Raw genomic sequence first — 14,777 nt, 5'->3', positions numbered from 1 at the left:
TAGTGAGGTACAGGATGGCCAGAAGAGAGTTCCTTCCAGGGGGTTCTCCTGGTACATTTTTGGTTGTGGAGAGAGGATTGTCCAATATTTCTGCACAGATCCTTGGAGTGAAGTTTTGTGGGGTTGAGAGGAAATGGAAAAACAATACTATGTTGTCCCCCCGCAAAATCAAGACAGAGTGGTCGCTGGGAGTGACCTCACAAAGGTAATCTCTTCCTCCCATTTCCACAGCCTCCTGGAGCATTTTTTGTGGTCAGCCATTTACCAAGATAGTTTTCTACCATATTGTGACTCATCTGAGGCTACAAAGAGATAAGCAGGGGAGGTGGGGGGGAAGGAGGAGTAGAAGGGGAATGAAAAGGAGGTGGAAATAGCAAGCCAAGCAGGCAAAAACTATAGAACCACCTTTGTCTGCCTAGGGAGAAACTTCTGCAAACAGACATTCTCTGCCTGACTCAGATGTGAGCAATCCAGTCGCTTTCCCTGCCTTGAGGTAGAGTGAGGTCACTCTCTCTTTTTCAAGAACAGGAGCTGGTGAGGCTGATTCATAGTGCCCCATTTTCCTTACTTGTCCAACCTGTGACTTGCTCGGTCTTTTTGAGACAGCAAGACTCTAGATTTAGCTTTCCTGTTGGAGGACTCTGGTTGATGCATTCCTAGTAGCCGCTGTTTATGGGCTTGGCGTTCCCATGCGGTGTATTATTCAAAACCCTTTTTCTGGGAGATAGGCTGAGAATGAAGAGGCCTTTCTTAACGTGCATTATCCGACAGGTAGACTAAGGCAAATAGTGTATGTATCAGGAAAAAAATAACAGCAGGGGTCACACAGCCTTTCTCTGGGGATGGAAATACATTGCAGAAGTGAGTGGTGTCTGTGTGTGTCTCTCAGGCCTCTGCTTTAAAACCTGGGCCATGAGACAGCAATGAGCTGGGTATTCGCGCATGAGAGATCAGAGTGACTTTTCAGGCCTTCTCCCTTCTCTGGATTTCAGCCTGACTCGAGTCAGGGGGAGAGTAAAATCCTGAGCTATTGGGAGGGGCGATGCATTTTCCATCTCTATCATTTGCCTTCTGGGTGACCTTGGGCAAGTCACTTTATGTCTCAGTGCTTCAGTTTCCTTATCTTAAAAGGGGAATTCAGTACCTGTTCTGCCTCCTTTAGACTGTGAGCCCCAGGTGGGTCAGACTGTGCCTGATCTGATTGTATCTAGTCCTGTATTTGGCACATACTAAGAGCTTAAGAAATACCCTCATTATTATTCTAGACAGTGTGTAAAGTTCAGTGTCTAGCTTTGGGGCCAGTGGAAGTTGGAGGCCATTAAGCATCCCAAACCTGTTCCTAGCATCTGCCCCCAGGAGCCTGGACTTGGCAGCCACTGAAAAAATCCTGCTTTAGAGAATAGAGCCATCTGGTCCCTGGGAACAGAAGTGGGAAGCAAGGAGGGGGCAGAGAACCTTCCTTCCTGCCTTCCTCCCAGCCCATGACTCAGGCAAATGTTGATGAAGCTCAAGCATTCATGCATGACCTTGACCTTTACAAGATGAGTGAGGGGCTGCCAGCTTTGCCCAGAAAAAGAAATGCAGCATGGCCTAGAGGAAGGAGCGTAGGACTGGGACTCAGGAGACCTGGGTTCTAATCCTAGATCTACCACTTTCCTGCTATGTGACCTTAGGAAAATCACTTAACTTCTCTGTGCCTCAGAATCCTCAACTTTAAAATGGGGATTTAAAACTGTTCTTCCTTCCCCTTAGACAGTGAACTCCAAGTGGGACAGGGATGGTATTTATTGAGTGCTTACTATGGGCAGAGCACTGTAATAAACACTTGTCTGATCTGATTATACTTTTTTACGGCATTAAGTGCCAGGCACTGTACTAAATGCTGGGATAGATATAGGTGGGACACAGTTCATGTCCCGTATTGTGCTCACAGTCTTAATCCCCAGGTGAATTAACTGAGGCACAGAGAAGTGAAGTGGCTTGCCCAAGGTCACACAGCAAACACCTGGCGGACCCAGGATTAGAATTGGGTTTCTTATGACTCCCAGGCTCGTGCTCTATCCACTAGCCCACGCTGCCTCTCACGCTCCTTATACTTGGCACATAGTAGGCAGTTAATAAAAACTACTATTAATCTGACAAGAGACCTTTCTCCCCAGTCTGAGAACCGCAGGGCCAAGAAGAGAAGAGACAGCTGTAGCTCTACTTCAGAAAAGAGGGAAGACACTCCTGGGAAACCTCTTCTCCAGATTGATTCATCCTCATGCATAATACAGAAAGCTTACAGACCATGAATAACATATTAGTACAATAAAGAAAGTTAGTCAAATGAACACCATACATCACTGCTCCAAATGACAGACAATTATCCATGCTGTTGGAATCAATAAATCTGAAGGAAAGCCAGGACAGGGAGGGAGGGAGGGGAGAGGGAGAGGAATCCAGGACAGGGATAGAGGAGCTCTGTTAGAAAAGTTCCCTGTTGGCCTGGGTCCACACAGAGAGACCCCAAATCTCACTCAGGAACTAATCTCCCTCGATTGCAAAGTGTCAGTGTCAGTCAGCAGTGTGTGGAAGGCCCCACACTGGCCCGCGCTCTGAACGAGGTGCTGAGGGTTTTTGGAAGAATAAACAAGTCATAGTTGTTCTCCATGGAGGTGCTTCTGCTGTCTGGTGGCCCTACTTGTGGGGATCAGGGACACTCCCACAAAAGAGTCTCTCCGAACTAGACTTTCCTCAACACTCATTTTGCATTGCTGTGGAATTCTGGGGAAGTGGGAAGGAGTTTCCTGGGCTCCGGGAAAGTCTGTGTTTCCACTGATTGATGGCTGCCATTTTAGAATGCTATATGGGATGGAAATGCAGAGACTCAGCTTGACCTGGCCCACCTAATTAGCCGGTTCCAGACTGCTGGACTGGAGGCAAGCCAAAGTCCAATGGTGGATGTGTCCAAACTCATTTCTGGGGGCTTGGGGTACACCTGGCGACTACTGGGAGGGATTGTGCAGCCTCATTTCTGATTTGGGGGTGGGAGGGTCCCTCAGCAGCTGTGCCACTTACCCCAAATGGGGGAATGAAGGGAGCTGCCTGAGCCCCAACTGAACCCATCAGCCTGACTCCCTGTGCTAGGGAGCCCTTGAGAAAAGAGTGGGTGGGCCCAAGAAATGCTGCCAAATCACAGCGCACTGGACTACAGTATATTTAGCCTGGGCTGTAGGGTGTCCGGGAGGATGAGCAGGGGAAAATGAGGTTTCAGCCTGCAAACTCCTTCCCCACTCTCTCCATTCCTCACTTTCCTCATCACCTACTGCAGCTATCATCAGATCTGTGGGTGCCCTGGAAAAAATACTGGAAAATTGGGACTTTCCACCTCTCTTTTAGGACGGAGTGTTTTCCCCTGGCTCCCAGGAAGCATAGTTCCTCAAAGCACTGCAGATTCCACCATTCATTCATTCATTAGTATTTATTGAGTGCTTACTATGTGCATAGCACTGTACTAAGCACTTGGTATGTACAAAGGTTATTTTTATCCACTCAGCACTAGTGCTGCTTCCGTGTAGCAGAGGGAAAGCTGACTCTAGGCTCCAATCTCACCTCTGCTCCCCATCTGCTCCAAAAACTGGAGGCTGGATGAGGGCAGAAAAGGATCTGCATTTGGGTGGAAACAGCTGTGTGTGTGCCTGTGTATTCTGGGGTTCTGTGCCCTTGGGGCTGATCTCAGTGGGAGCTGCAGATGGGTCTCCAAAGAGGAGAAGGTACTTTGCATCAACTTCACTCCTTTCTCTCCCCCGTTTCCTTCTTCCTTTCCCAGCACAGACAGCTTCAGTCCTACAGTCTCCTTGAGACTGCCTGGGCAAGGCAGCTTTGGAAAAAAATTAGACTCATAAGGAGCAGAGGTGAGATTGGAGCCTAGAGTCAGCTTTCCCTCTGTTACATGGAAGCAGCACTAGTGCTGAGTGGATAATAATAATTATCTTTGTGGTGTCAAGCCCTTGTTATGTGTCAAGCACTGGTCTAGGTGCTGGGGTAGGTACAAGTTAATCATGTGGAACACAGTCCCTGTCCCATATGAGGCTCACAGTCTAAGTAAGAGGAAGAACAGACATTAATCCCCATTTTTCATATGATGAAATTGAGGCAAAGCATTGAATTGAGTTGCCCAAAGTCACACAGCAGGCAAGAACTGGAAGAGAGATTAGAACCCAGGTCCTTTTATTCCCAGATAAAAAGACTCTTTCCACTCAGCCATGCCTGTCAGAAGGGAAAAGCAAGCAGGACTAGAGTCAGGCAGGAGTAGCATTCTCAGGGGGGCAGAGAGCCTCCTCTTTTCCAAAGTAGGGTGGGATGTACACAAGATGTGGAATGTAATCTAGTGGGGAAAAAAAAACACAAGCCTGGGAATCAGAGGACCTGTGTTCTGGTTTTAGCTCTGCCACTGGTTCGTTGTATGACCTGTGGTAAGTCACTTAACCACCTTGGGGCTCAGTTTCTTCATCAGTAAAATGGGCATAATACTGTCTGTCTCTCGCTATGGCTCAGGTACGTTGTGAGCATAAAAACTAGGTAAATAATGTGAAAGTGCTTTGATAAAATCAAAGCGCTTTACAAATTTCAGGGATTATTACTGCTGCTGTAAACAGTAGAGCTGTTCTTCCATTTGAAGATGGCACTTTCCAGAGTGAAACCGCATCCGTGAGCGGGATGCCTCGTTCTGCTTGTTTATGGACTTCTTCAAGTAATGGTGGTTTTGGGCACAAGGAGGCTTCAGAGAAAGCATCAAGTTCAGACCCTGAAATGGCACCAGGAGGGACCTCTTGGCTAACTCCGTTAACGGCCTAGTTGACGTATCCCTGCCTCTTTCTTCCTTTCCAATTCCTCCAGTGGCACTGCTTTTTACAGGTTCATTGTCTGTGCCGAGTCCCACGTTGCCCTGGGCTCATGGAAGCCGAATCCTGGAAGAAGGAGCCCTCTCAGTTAACCGGTGGGGTGCTTGGGCAAAGAATGAGGGCAGAGTCCTCCAGGCTGTTCTGGGATGGATCCAACACCAATGACTGAGGAACAGGGCACAAGAAACAGGAAGAGCGGGGTTTCTGCTCCGTTTGCTTACATTGTCAGTCAAAGCCCTGGACTTCAATAAACTCTGTGGGGGATTATAAAGTAAGAGTAGAGTTTATTGTGTACCCACTTGGCACAGGGTACTCTACTAATACTATTTAATAATAATATAAATATTTAAGCAATTACTATTTGCTAATGATAGGAGTAGCCCCAAGATAATTATGTTGGTTATAGTCCCTGTCCCACAAGGGTCACACAGTCTAAGTGCGAGGGAGAATAGGTATTTTACCCCCATATTACAGCTAAAGAAACTGAGGCACAGAGAAGCGAAGTGATTCATCCAAGGACCCACAGCAGGCAAGAGGCAGGCCTGGGATTCCAACCCAGGTCTTCTGACTTTTGGTTTGAGTTCGGAAGGGGCTATGCCTCCATTTAGGCCCCTCACCCCTCTCCGCTCTCATAGTCCCAAATGCCCCCAGTAGCATCACCCTGCCCAGACCTCCAGAAAATAGGCAACCTCCACCCACATAGAGGCTCTGCTCCAGGACCAGACTTCAGACTAGAGGAGGCCCAGACGTGGGTCTCACCTCCCATGGGGAACAGCCAGGCCCGGGAGACTTGAATCTTAACTGCGCTAGTCAGACAATCGTATTTATTGAGTGCTTACAGTGTACAGAACACTGTACTAAGTGCTTGGGAGAGTAGAATATAACAATAAAGTCACCACTCTGAGGGAATCACAAAATACAAGGAGGATTGGAAACAAGCGGGGGACTAGTCACCATTCTGCCAGTCCCTCTACTGCTGAAAGTTGAACACTGTAACTGCCGGTCCCTCTACTGCTGAAAGTTGAACACTGTACTGCTTAGTACACTGTTCTGCACACATTATAAGCACTCAAATCCTGATTGGCCAATTGGTGTCAGGGATGGGAGTGACGGGAAAGAGGAGGCAGAAAGTCACTCTATTTCCTTCAGCTGGGACCAGGCAGGCCTGATGGCCCACTCTCCTTCCAGCCTCTCCACCAGCTGGGATCCTTCTCAGCTAAGGGAAGTTAAGATTCAAGTCTCCCGGGCCTGGCTGTTCCCCATGGGAGGTGAGAGCCACGTCTGGGCCTCCTCTAGTCTGAAGTCTGGTCCTGGAGCAGAGCCTCTATGTGGGTGGAGGGGGCCTGTTCTCTGGAGGTCTGGGCAGGGTGATGCTGCTGGGGGCATTCGGGGCTGCGACTGGGGCCTCTCCCTTGGGGTGGAGGGGTTCTGTGGATGAAAAGTTAGCTCAGTTTCTCTTTGTGAACACCCCACTGTCCTTTCTTTAACCTCTCTGCTGGCGGCTATGCCTCTCCAGCTTGGGATTTGCAGAGAGTTTTTGGTAATTAGATCAAAGTGAAAGCCTTGTATGATTTGTAGGAGACCATCAGCAAGCAGCAGGCGCAGGTCTAATAAAAGACCGTCTGTCCCCCACACAAACCCACCACACAGACACATATACATACACGGCCCTCCCCCCCTCTCCCCAGGATGCAGGCAGGCTTACTGACTCTCAGGAGGCTGGAATCGAATCACAGACACCCGTCCCTCCCACCACCCCCCAGCATAAAATTGTTTTAGCATTTCACACCGCAGGTCTCCCCTGCTCCATGTAAGCAGGTACTCCCACTCTGACTCTATTAGGGAGCCCAGGGGGACATCTCCTTCCCTGCCTTGATGCTCACACTTTTCCAGTGTCTATCCAAAACTAATCAAAAGAAGACTGATCTACATCACTGTACTTCATAATAATAATTGTGATACCTGCACGTAATAAGTACTCAATAAATACCATTGCTCGATTACCATAGTGAGTGCTTTCCTCAATGCAGTGTTGACCTGGAGTGAAACTCCAGCATTATAGGAGAATTAAGTCTACTTGCAAAGAGCCAGAATCCCTCTTTCTTGTATTAAACTTAATTCTGCTTATTCTGAGTACAGTTCTCAGTTTACCAAGATCATTTCAAATTCTGATTCTCCTAAGTCCTGGTTGTTTCAGCTACTTGCTCCTCTTCCACACTCCTACTTCATCATTCTCTCTCTTCCCTCCCTTTTTTTTCTGAGCATTTGTCAAGCACTGACTGTGTGTCATAATTCTAAATTGGGGTAGATACAAGTTGATCAGGTTGGACACAGTCCCTCTCCCATATGGGGCTCACAGTCGAAGTAGGAGGGAGAACAGGTATTTAATCCCCACTTAATAGTTGAAGAAACTGAGGCACTGTACTAAGAGCAGGGGTGGATATGAGCAAATCGGGTTGGATATGGTCTCTGTCCCATGTGGATCTCACCATCTCAATCCTCATTTTACTGATGAGTTAACAGGACTAGAGCAGTGAAGTGACTTAGAACCCTGATTTTTTGACTCCCAGGCCTGTGCTCTTTCCATTAGGCCACACTGCTTCCAGCTTTGGTTGAGCTTGGAAGGGGCCATGTTCTTTCCAATAGGCCATGCTGCTTCCCTACTCACTCCCCCCCTCCACTTTTTAATGGTATTTGTTAAGTGCTAATAATAATAATAAGCATGACATAGTGGATGGAGCACAGGCCTGGGAGTCAGAAGGTAATGGGTTCTAATTCCTGCTCTGTCACTTGTCTGTTGTGTGATATTGACAAGTCACTTCACTTCTCTGGGCCTGTTACCTCATCAGTCAAATGAGGATTGAGACTGTGAGATCCACTTGGGACAGGGACTGTGTCCACCCCAATTTGCTTGTATCTACCCCAGCTCTTAGTACAGTGTTTGGCACATAGTAAGCACTTAACAAATACTGTATTATATGTCAAGCATTGCTCTAAGTGCTGTGGGTAGATACAGGTTTATCAGGTTTAACACAGTCCCTGTCCCACCTGGGGTTTAAAGTCTAAATTGGAGAGAGGAGGATTTAATCCCCATTTTACAGATGGGGTAACAAGGCACTGAGAAGTTGTGACTTGCCCAAGGCCATAAAGCAGGCTACTGGAGGAGCCGACATTAGAACCCAGGTCCTCTGATTCCCAAGCCCATGCTCTTTCCATTACACTATGCTGATTTCTCTCTCCTTCTCCTCTTCCCTCCCTCTCTCTTTTCTCTTCTCTCCCCTTTCTTCTCTTCTATCTCTTCCTCTTGGAGTCTTCTGTGAACTAAATGAGTGAGCTCTACATTCCATCATCAAGGTTATTGATGAAAATATATTTCAACACTCGGCCAGCCTCTGCAGAACCCATTTATATGCTGTAGACAGACACTGATCCTCTAATAACCATTTTCAGCTCTGTACCCACCTAATCACTGTGGTCTAGACCATATTATTCCAGTTTATGAAAGCGTATGTCATGCAGGATAGAAGCAAAAGCCTTGCTAAAGATTACATTATTGCTTTCCCTTGATCTACTTCTCTGTCATAGAAGATTAGATTTGTCTGACAGGACTTATTTTTTGTGAAGCCATGTTGATTGTTAACTAGCTTCTTCTTCTCGAAGTGTTTGCAAGTTGATTTTCAAGTTATTGTTTTCCTTCCTAGAGCATTTCTGGATACAAAAGGCCTGAAATTCCTATCACTGTTTCTTCTTCCCCTTTTCACACATTGGCATGACTATTTTGGCCTTTTTTCCAGTCTTAGGCATTTCCCTAGTTCACCATGAATAATCAAATGCTCTCTCGCAGCTAGCAGTCCTGGGTTTCTTTTGGTAACCAGAGATGGGAGTCATTAGGGCCTCCAAATTGAAAACATCAAGTTGACATGAAGCAATATGGCCTAGTGGAAAGAGCATGGGCCTGGGAGTTGGAGGACCTAGGTTCTAATCCTGATTCTGCCACTTGTCTGGTGGGTGACCTTGGACAAGTCACTTAGCTTATCTGTGCCTCAGTTCCCTCATCTCCAAAATGGGGATTCAATACCTGTTCTCCTTCCTCAGACTGTAAGCTCCATACAGGACCTGCTGATTCTGTATCTATCCCATTTGCTTTGTTCAGTACTTGGCACATAGCACTTAAAGTAAAAAAAAATTATTATTATTCTCCTTCTCCACTAGGTCTTTCCCAATCTCAGTCTATTCCTGGTTCAGGTTCATTTGTTTGGTGTAACAATGGAGGTAAAAAGATTAAATTTTTTTGGGTGCTACTTATTACTGCTTTTCTCTCATTGTCTAAAAGTGGGCAGTATTTTCTTTATCCTGCTCTTGGTCCTAATACATCTAAAAAATGCTTTTCTATTTCTCTTTAAGTCCTTTGCATATTACATTTAATTTCCTGCCTCAGCTTTCTGGACTCATCTCCTCCAAACATTTGATACCTTTCGGTATTCCCGCTTGGAAATCTCTCCCAGCGTCTCAGCTCTTGATTTTGCCTCTATGTTTCCTCCGTCCTTTCCCCAATCTCATCTGGGCAAGAAGGACTGGGCTTTTCTTATAGCCTTAATATCATTTCCTTAAAGCAAGTACAGTTTACATTCTCTTTTACTTTTTATTAAACTCCTTCTCATGGGGCCTTTCAACTAATACTGTAAAAGCTTTTTAAAAATGCTTGCTTAGTTGTGTCCGTTTGTCCCCTCCTTCTAGTTAGCAATCAGAGGCCTTTCAGTTTCTTGTTATTTACCCTCCCCAGATTCCATTTATTCAAATAATCTATGGTTGGTGACAAAGAACAATGTTATTATTACTGACATTTATCAAGTTGATTTTACTGCATTTGGCAGTAATGAAAGATATGAGGCACAATCGATCAATGAGCACCCACTCTGTCCCACAGGGAACTGATCATCCAAGTGTAAGAACACTGAGAATATTCAGTATACAGCCATGCCAAACAGCTGCTCTAATTCTTGGGCTAGTGAATTGTCCCCCTTGTCATCTAAGAATTTGTGGCCCGGGATTGATTTAATACCACACGTAACAATATTTTGATTTTTCAGCACGCCTGGGGAGTCTTCAGAATGTCTAGCCTTAAACATTAAAAAATTCCATAGTAATATGGTGAATTTTGAAATGCCATTTTTAGTGTTCTTTCAGTTACCTCAGTGAAGTTGACAAAGAATCAGTGGATGATATTGTCACTTAACCGCATTTCCCAGGAAGTTGACAGAGCTCAGATCTATATATGTCTGGAACCAAGATGGAAAGTTTGCTGAAAGTTAGAGGACATGACTATTGAGCAGGTGGAACACAATCTGTTTCACTTAGAGTGTTAGCATGATTTTCAATCTGTTCTCTAAAATGTGGCCCAGTTGCGATTCCATTTTTGGTCGTTGGCTCTGACTCTGTGTTCTTACTTATAAAATGGGAACAGCATCCAGCAGAGCCCCGAAACATACGGTCTTAAAAGATTCCCCTCAGCAACCTCCTGCAGATTTTAACAACTTCATGGCCACCAAGTTTTTCTGTCCTACATCATTTTTTCCTAGCCTACATCATTCCATATGGAAAGCAAGGTATTAACAAATGCCTTTATTATTGTACATTATTAATATTAATAGGAGCCTCCGCCATATCCGGAACAACTCTTCAGACCTGACTGTAAAAGACCCCAAAGTTTGAGTATGCTGGAGAGCTCTGATAACAAAAAAAGGCCTGTGGTTGTGCTTCGTGGCTTAGTGGATAGAAGCATAGGTCTGGAAGTCAGAAGGACCTGGTTCCTAATACTGGCTCCACCGCAAGTCTGCTCTGTGACCTTGGGCAAGTCAGTTCACTTCTTTGGGCCTCAGTTACCTCATCTGTAAAATGGGGATTAAGACTGTGAACTCCAAGTGGGACAGGGACTGTGTCCAACCTGATTAACTTGTGTCTACCCCAGTGCTTGACAAGTAGTAAGCGCTTAACAAGTACCATAATTATCTGTGACAGTCCTGCAAGAGAGCATGAGGTTATGCCCAGTAAAGAGCCCTCCGCCTGTGGCCATGGAGACAGCCTTGAGTGCCTGTGGCCTGTCCGCTTCCCTACCTAAAGATCTTTCCCTGATAATGGAGCCGTGTGATTCACGTGGGCGTCCCCTGCAACACATGGCGCCTGGAGGCGGCTATTCTCCCAGACTGTCCATCTACTCAGATGCTTGACTCACAAGGCACTGGTATTTTTCAGCCCAGTTCCAGAACGGCTCCACTGTGGCTTTTTGCAGAGCCTGGTCCTTCTGAACCTGGCTCTCTCTCCAGAGCTAGGGAGGAGAAGCCAGTTTGAAGGCTGTTCATATACTTTGTAGGCGGGGAGGGGAGTTGCAGGGAATGTGGCTGATGTTTTCTATAAAAAAAGAAAGAAAACATAATAGGGAGGGTGGTTTCCTAATTCCTAACTCAGGATGGAGCTGGCAGATGAGTGGGAGGGGTAGGACATGGAGGGCAAAAAGGTGAGGGGCGCTCATTGTTATGCTCAAATGACCTGACCTTAAAAGTGAGGCGGGTCGTGAAGTTTGAAACCTGATTCCAGCCATGCGGAAGAGTTTCGGTGGCCGGCTGTGACTGTGGCCCTGTGGCCCTCTGGCTCAAGACGGGACTCCTGAAGGCTGAAAAATGGGCTCCAACTCTCAAACAGAATGCTAACTGTAGTAGTGGTCACTGGAATGGGTAAAAACTGGGTTTCAGGGTGAGAAGAGAGCTGCCCACAGAGAAGGAACGGAAGGAGACAATGAAGGCTGCCCATGCCAGCAAATCACCAGGCATTTGCGTTTCTGCTATTTGAGTTTCTGCTCTTGTTTCATGGAACTGCAGGAGTGGATTTGGGGTCGGGGGCATACAGGAGTTGTGGGGAAAGGTGAAAGCCATGTTCATTCATTCAATTCAATCTTATTTAATGAGCACTTACTGTGTGCAGTACACTGTACTAAGCGCTGGGGAGAATACAATTCAACAGTAAACAGACACATTCCCTGCCCACAACGAGCTTACAGTCTAGAGAAGGGGGAGACAGACATTAATATAAATAAATTACAGACATGCATATAAGTGCAGTGGGGCCGGGAAGAAAGGGAGAAAGTCAGGGTGAAGCAGAAGGGAGTGGGAGAAGAGGAAGTGAGGGCTTATTCAAGGAAGGCCTTTTGGGGGAGTGTGCCTTCAATAAGGGGGCCAGCAATTGTAGGATTTGAGGAGGGAGGGTGTTCCAGGACACAGGCAGGACGCGGACGAGGGATCGACAGTGAGATAGAGGAGATCAAGGGGGGGGATAATCAGATTGGACACAGTCCTTGCTTTATATAGGGCTTACCGTCTCAAAGGAAAGGAGAGCAGGGACCTTCTCCCCATTTTACATACGAGGAAACTAAGTCACAGAGAGGTTAAGTGACTTTTCCAAAGTCACAAAGAAGGCAAGTCGCAGAGCCAGGATTAAAAACCAGGTCTTCTAGCTCTGCAGCCCCTGTTCTTTCCACTAGTTCACACTGCCTCCTACTTTATGTAGGAGTAAAGATCTGTCTCTTGTCTTTTTCTCCCCCTAAGGAAATCTGAACAGGTTTGGGGAAGAAGCTTATTTACATACAAACAAATCGGTCGGTGGGAACAGGCAGTCTGCCCTTCCCTGGAAGGATTTGAATAGTGAAAAGGCAATCTGCTCATGGCACCTGGTTCCTGTCAGCCATAGGAAGACACCCCCGCCCTAAATAGTGATGAGTACCCTAAGGCTAGTGTTAAATGACTCCAAGAAGTCACACCTGATCAGAGTCCGCAACAGTGGCCTCATCTTCCTTTCCTGCATTGTCTCATGGCCTGCAGCCCTGCACAGAAACTAGAACTCATGGGGCACTGGAAGGGGATTAAGGCTGCCCAACGAAGTAGGCTCTCCTCTTCCATATACCTGGAAGAGCGGGATTCAGTTACAAATTACTACATCCACTTGGAAACATCTCCTGAAAGTGATTCTGGGAAAGCTTCAGTCATAGTGGTGGTTATTAGCAGAATTTACTGAGCATACAGACTTTTTTATGGTATTTGTTAAGTGCGTACTATGTGCCAGGCACTGTACTGACTACTGGGGTAGATGCAAGCTAATCAGGTTGGACACAGTCCATGTCTCATCTGTAAAATCCCCATTTTCCAGATGAGATAACTGAGGCACAGAGAAGTGAAGTGACTTTCCCAAGATCCCACAGGAGATATGTGGCAGAGCTAGGATTACTCTAGTGCAACAGGTGTTTAGGAAGTACAGAATAAAAAAAGTGACACATTACCTGCCCTTTGCCCCTAAATATAGCAGGGCTCCCTAAGGTGGCAATGGGAAGCTGAATTAAAAGGCTCCAGGGAGCTAACTCAGAAGACAAAAGCAGCATTGCAGGCTCTCTGCCTTCAACAGCCGTGTCTTGGCATATGAGAATAGTTTGCCCAGAGAGGTTCCTAAGTTTGGGAACTAGGGAAGGAAGAGTGACATAGAAAGTTTTCTGGAAGATGGTGGTAAGGCTGAAGACTTGCTGATTGTGAGCGAAATGGCCTTGAATGACCCCTGTACTCTTCCAAGTGTTTAGTACAGTGCTTGGCACCTAATAAGTGCTCCATAAATATGATTGATTGAATGAATGAATGAACTGGAAAATAAAAATGATTCTGAATGAGCTAGATGGAAAGGAAGGAGGGAATAGGGGCTCTGGGAAGAATTTAACTTTTTCTGAATTATAATTCAGAAAATAATAGCCAGAAACTTGTCAAGAATTATTAACAATTTTTCCCATTAGATAGGTGAGAAAACCAAAGCCAAAAGTAATGACCAGTCAGTTCATTTCATTTATTTTCTCCTCTGTGCAGAACGCTGCAGTAAGTGCTTGGGACGGTTAGGTAGAAGCAAAAGACACAATTTCAGCTGTCAAGGAGTTTGCTATCTAATGTGGGAAACAGAACAACTCAGCTCACACACTTGTCTCCTCCAATGTGTACCTACTAATTGAACCTCGATGGCTTCTTTTTCTCTCTCCCAACCACTTGCCAGCCCTCCTTCTGGTCTAGAACTGCCCCCCTCACATTCATATCCAACAGACCATCATTCCCTCATCTACAAAGCCCTTCTAAAGTCTCCCTGATTAAGCCCTCTCTTTTCATTCATTCAGTTGTATTTATTGAGCCCATACTGTATACAGAGCTTGTACTAAGCACTTGGGAGAGTACAATATAACAATAAACAGACACATTCCCTGTCCACAGTGAACTTAAATCCTTGATTTTCATCCTACCCTCATAGCATTTTTATATATATCCATCTGTAATTTTATTGAAATGTCTGTCTCCCCCTCTAGCCCGAAAGCTCCTTGAGGGCAGGGATCGTGTTTATCTTTTCTACAGTAGTGTACTCTCCCCTGATCTTTGTAAAATGCTCTGCCCTCAATAAGTGCCCAATAAATACCAATGATTGATTGAATTCAGAGCTTAATTTGTGATCTGTCGAATGCCTCATGTCTTGACCTCTTCACCCTCCTCAAAATGCAGGAGAAGAGAGAGGACTGAGACTCATTTATCATTTCCTACAGAAATCATAGTCAATTTACAGACAGGAGGAAAAAGAAACTGGAAACAGAGATAAATGATTGCTCAAATAATGGAGCACCTAAATTAATATGTAAAAACATGCTAGGGGTGGCCATGACCATATAAATCCGAGGCGGTAGTTGGGAGGAAATGATCTGGGGGAGGAAGCCAATTTGGCAGTGCCTACAGGGGGAGGTGGGATTTCAGGAAAGTTTTTTGCTCTGCTGATTTGAAAGGAGAATGAGTGCCAGGAAAGAGGAAGGGAGTGAGGAAGGCATTGCAG

This window comes from Ornithorhynchus anatinus, chromosome 12 (assembly GCF_004115215.2).
Source record: "Ornithorhynchus anatinus isolate Pmale09 chromosome 12, mOrnAna1.pri.v4, whole genome shotgun sequence".
Classification (NCBI taxonomy): domain Eukaryota; kingdom Metazoa; phylum Chordata; class Mammalia; order Monotremata; family Ornithorhynchidae; genus Ornithorhynchus; species Ornithorhynchus anatinus.
This window is presented reverse-complemented; position numbering follows the sequence as displayed.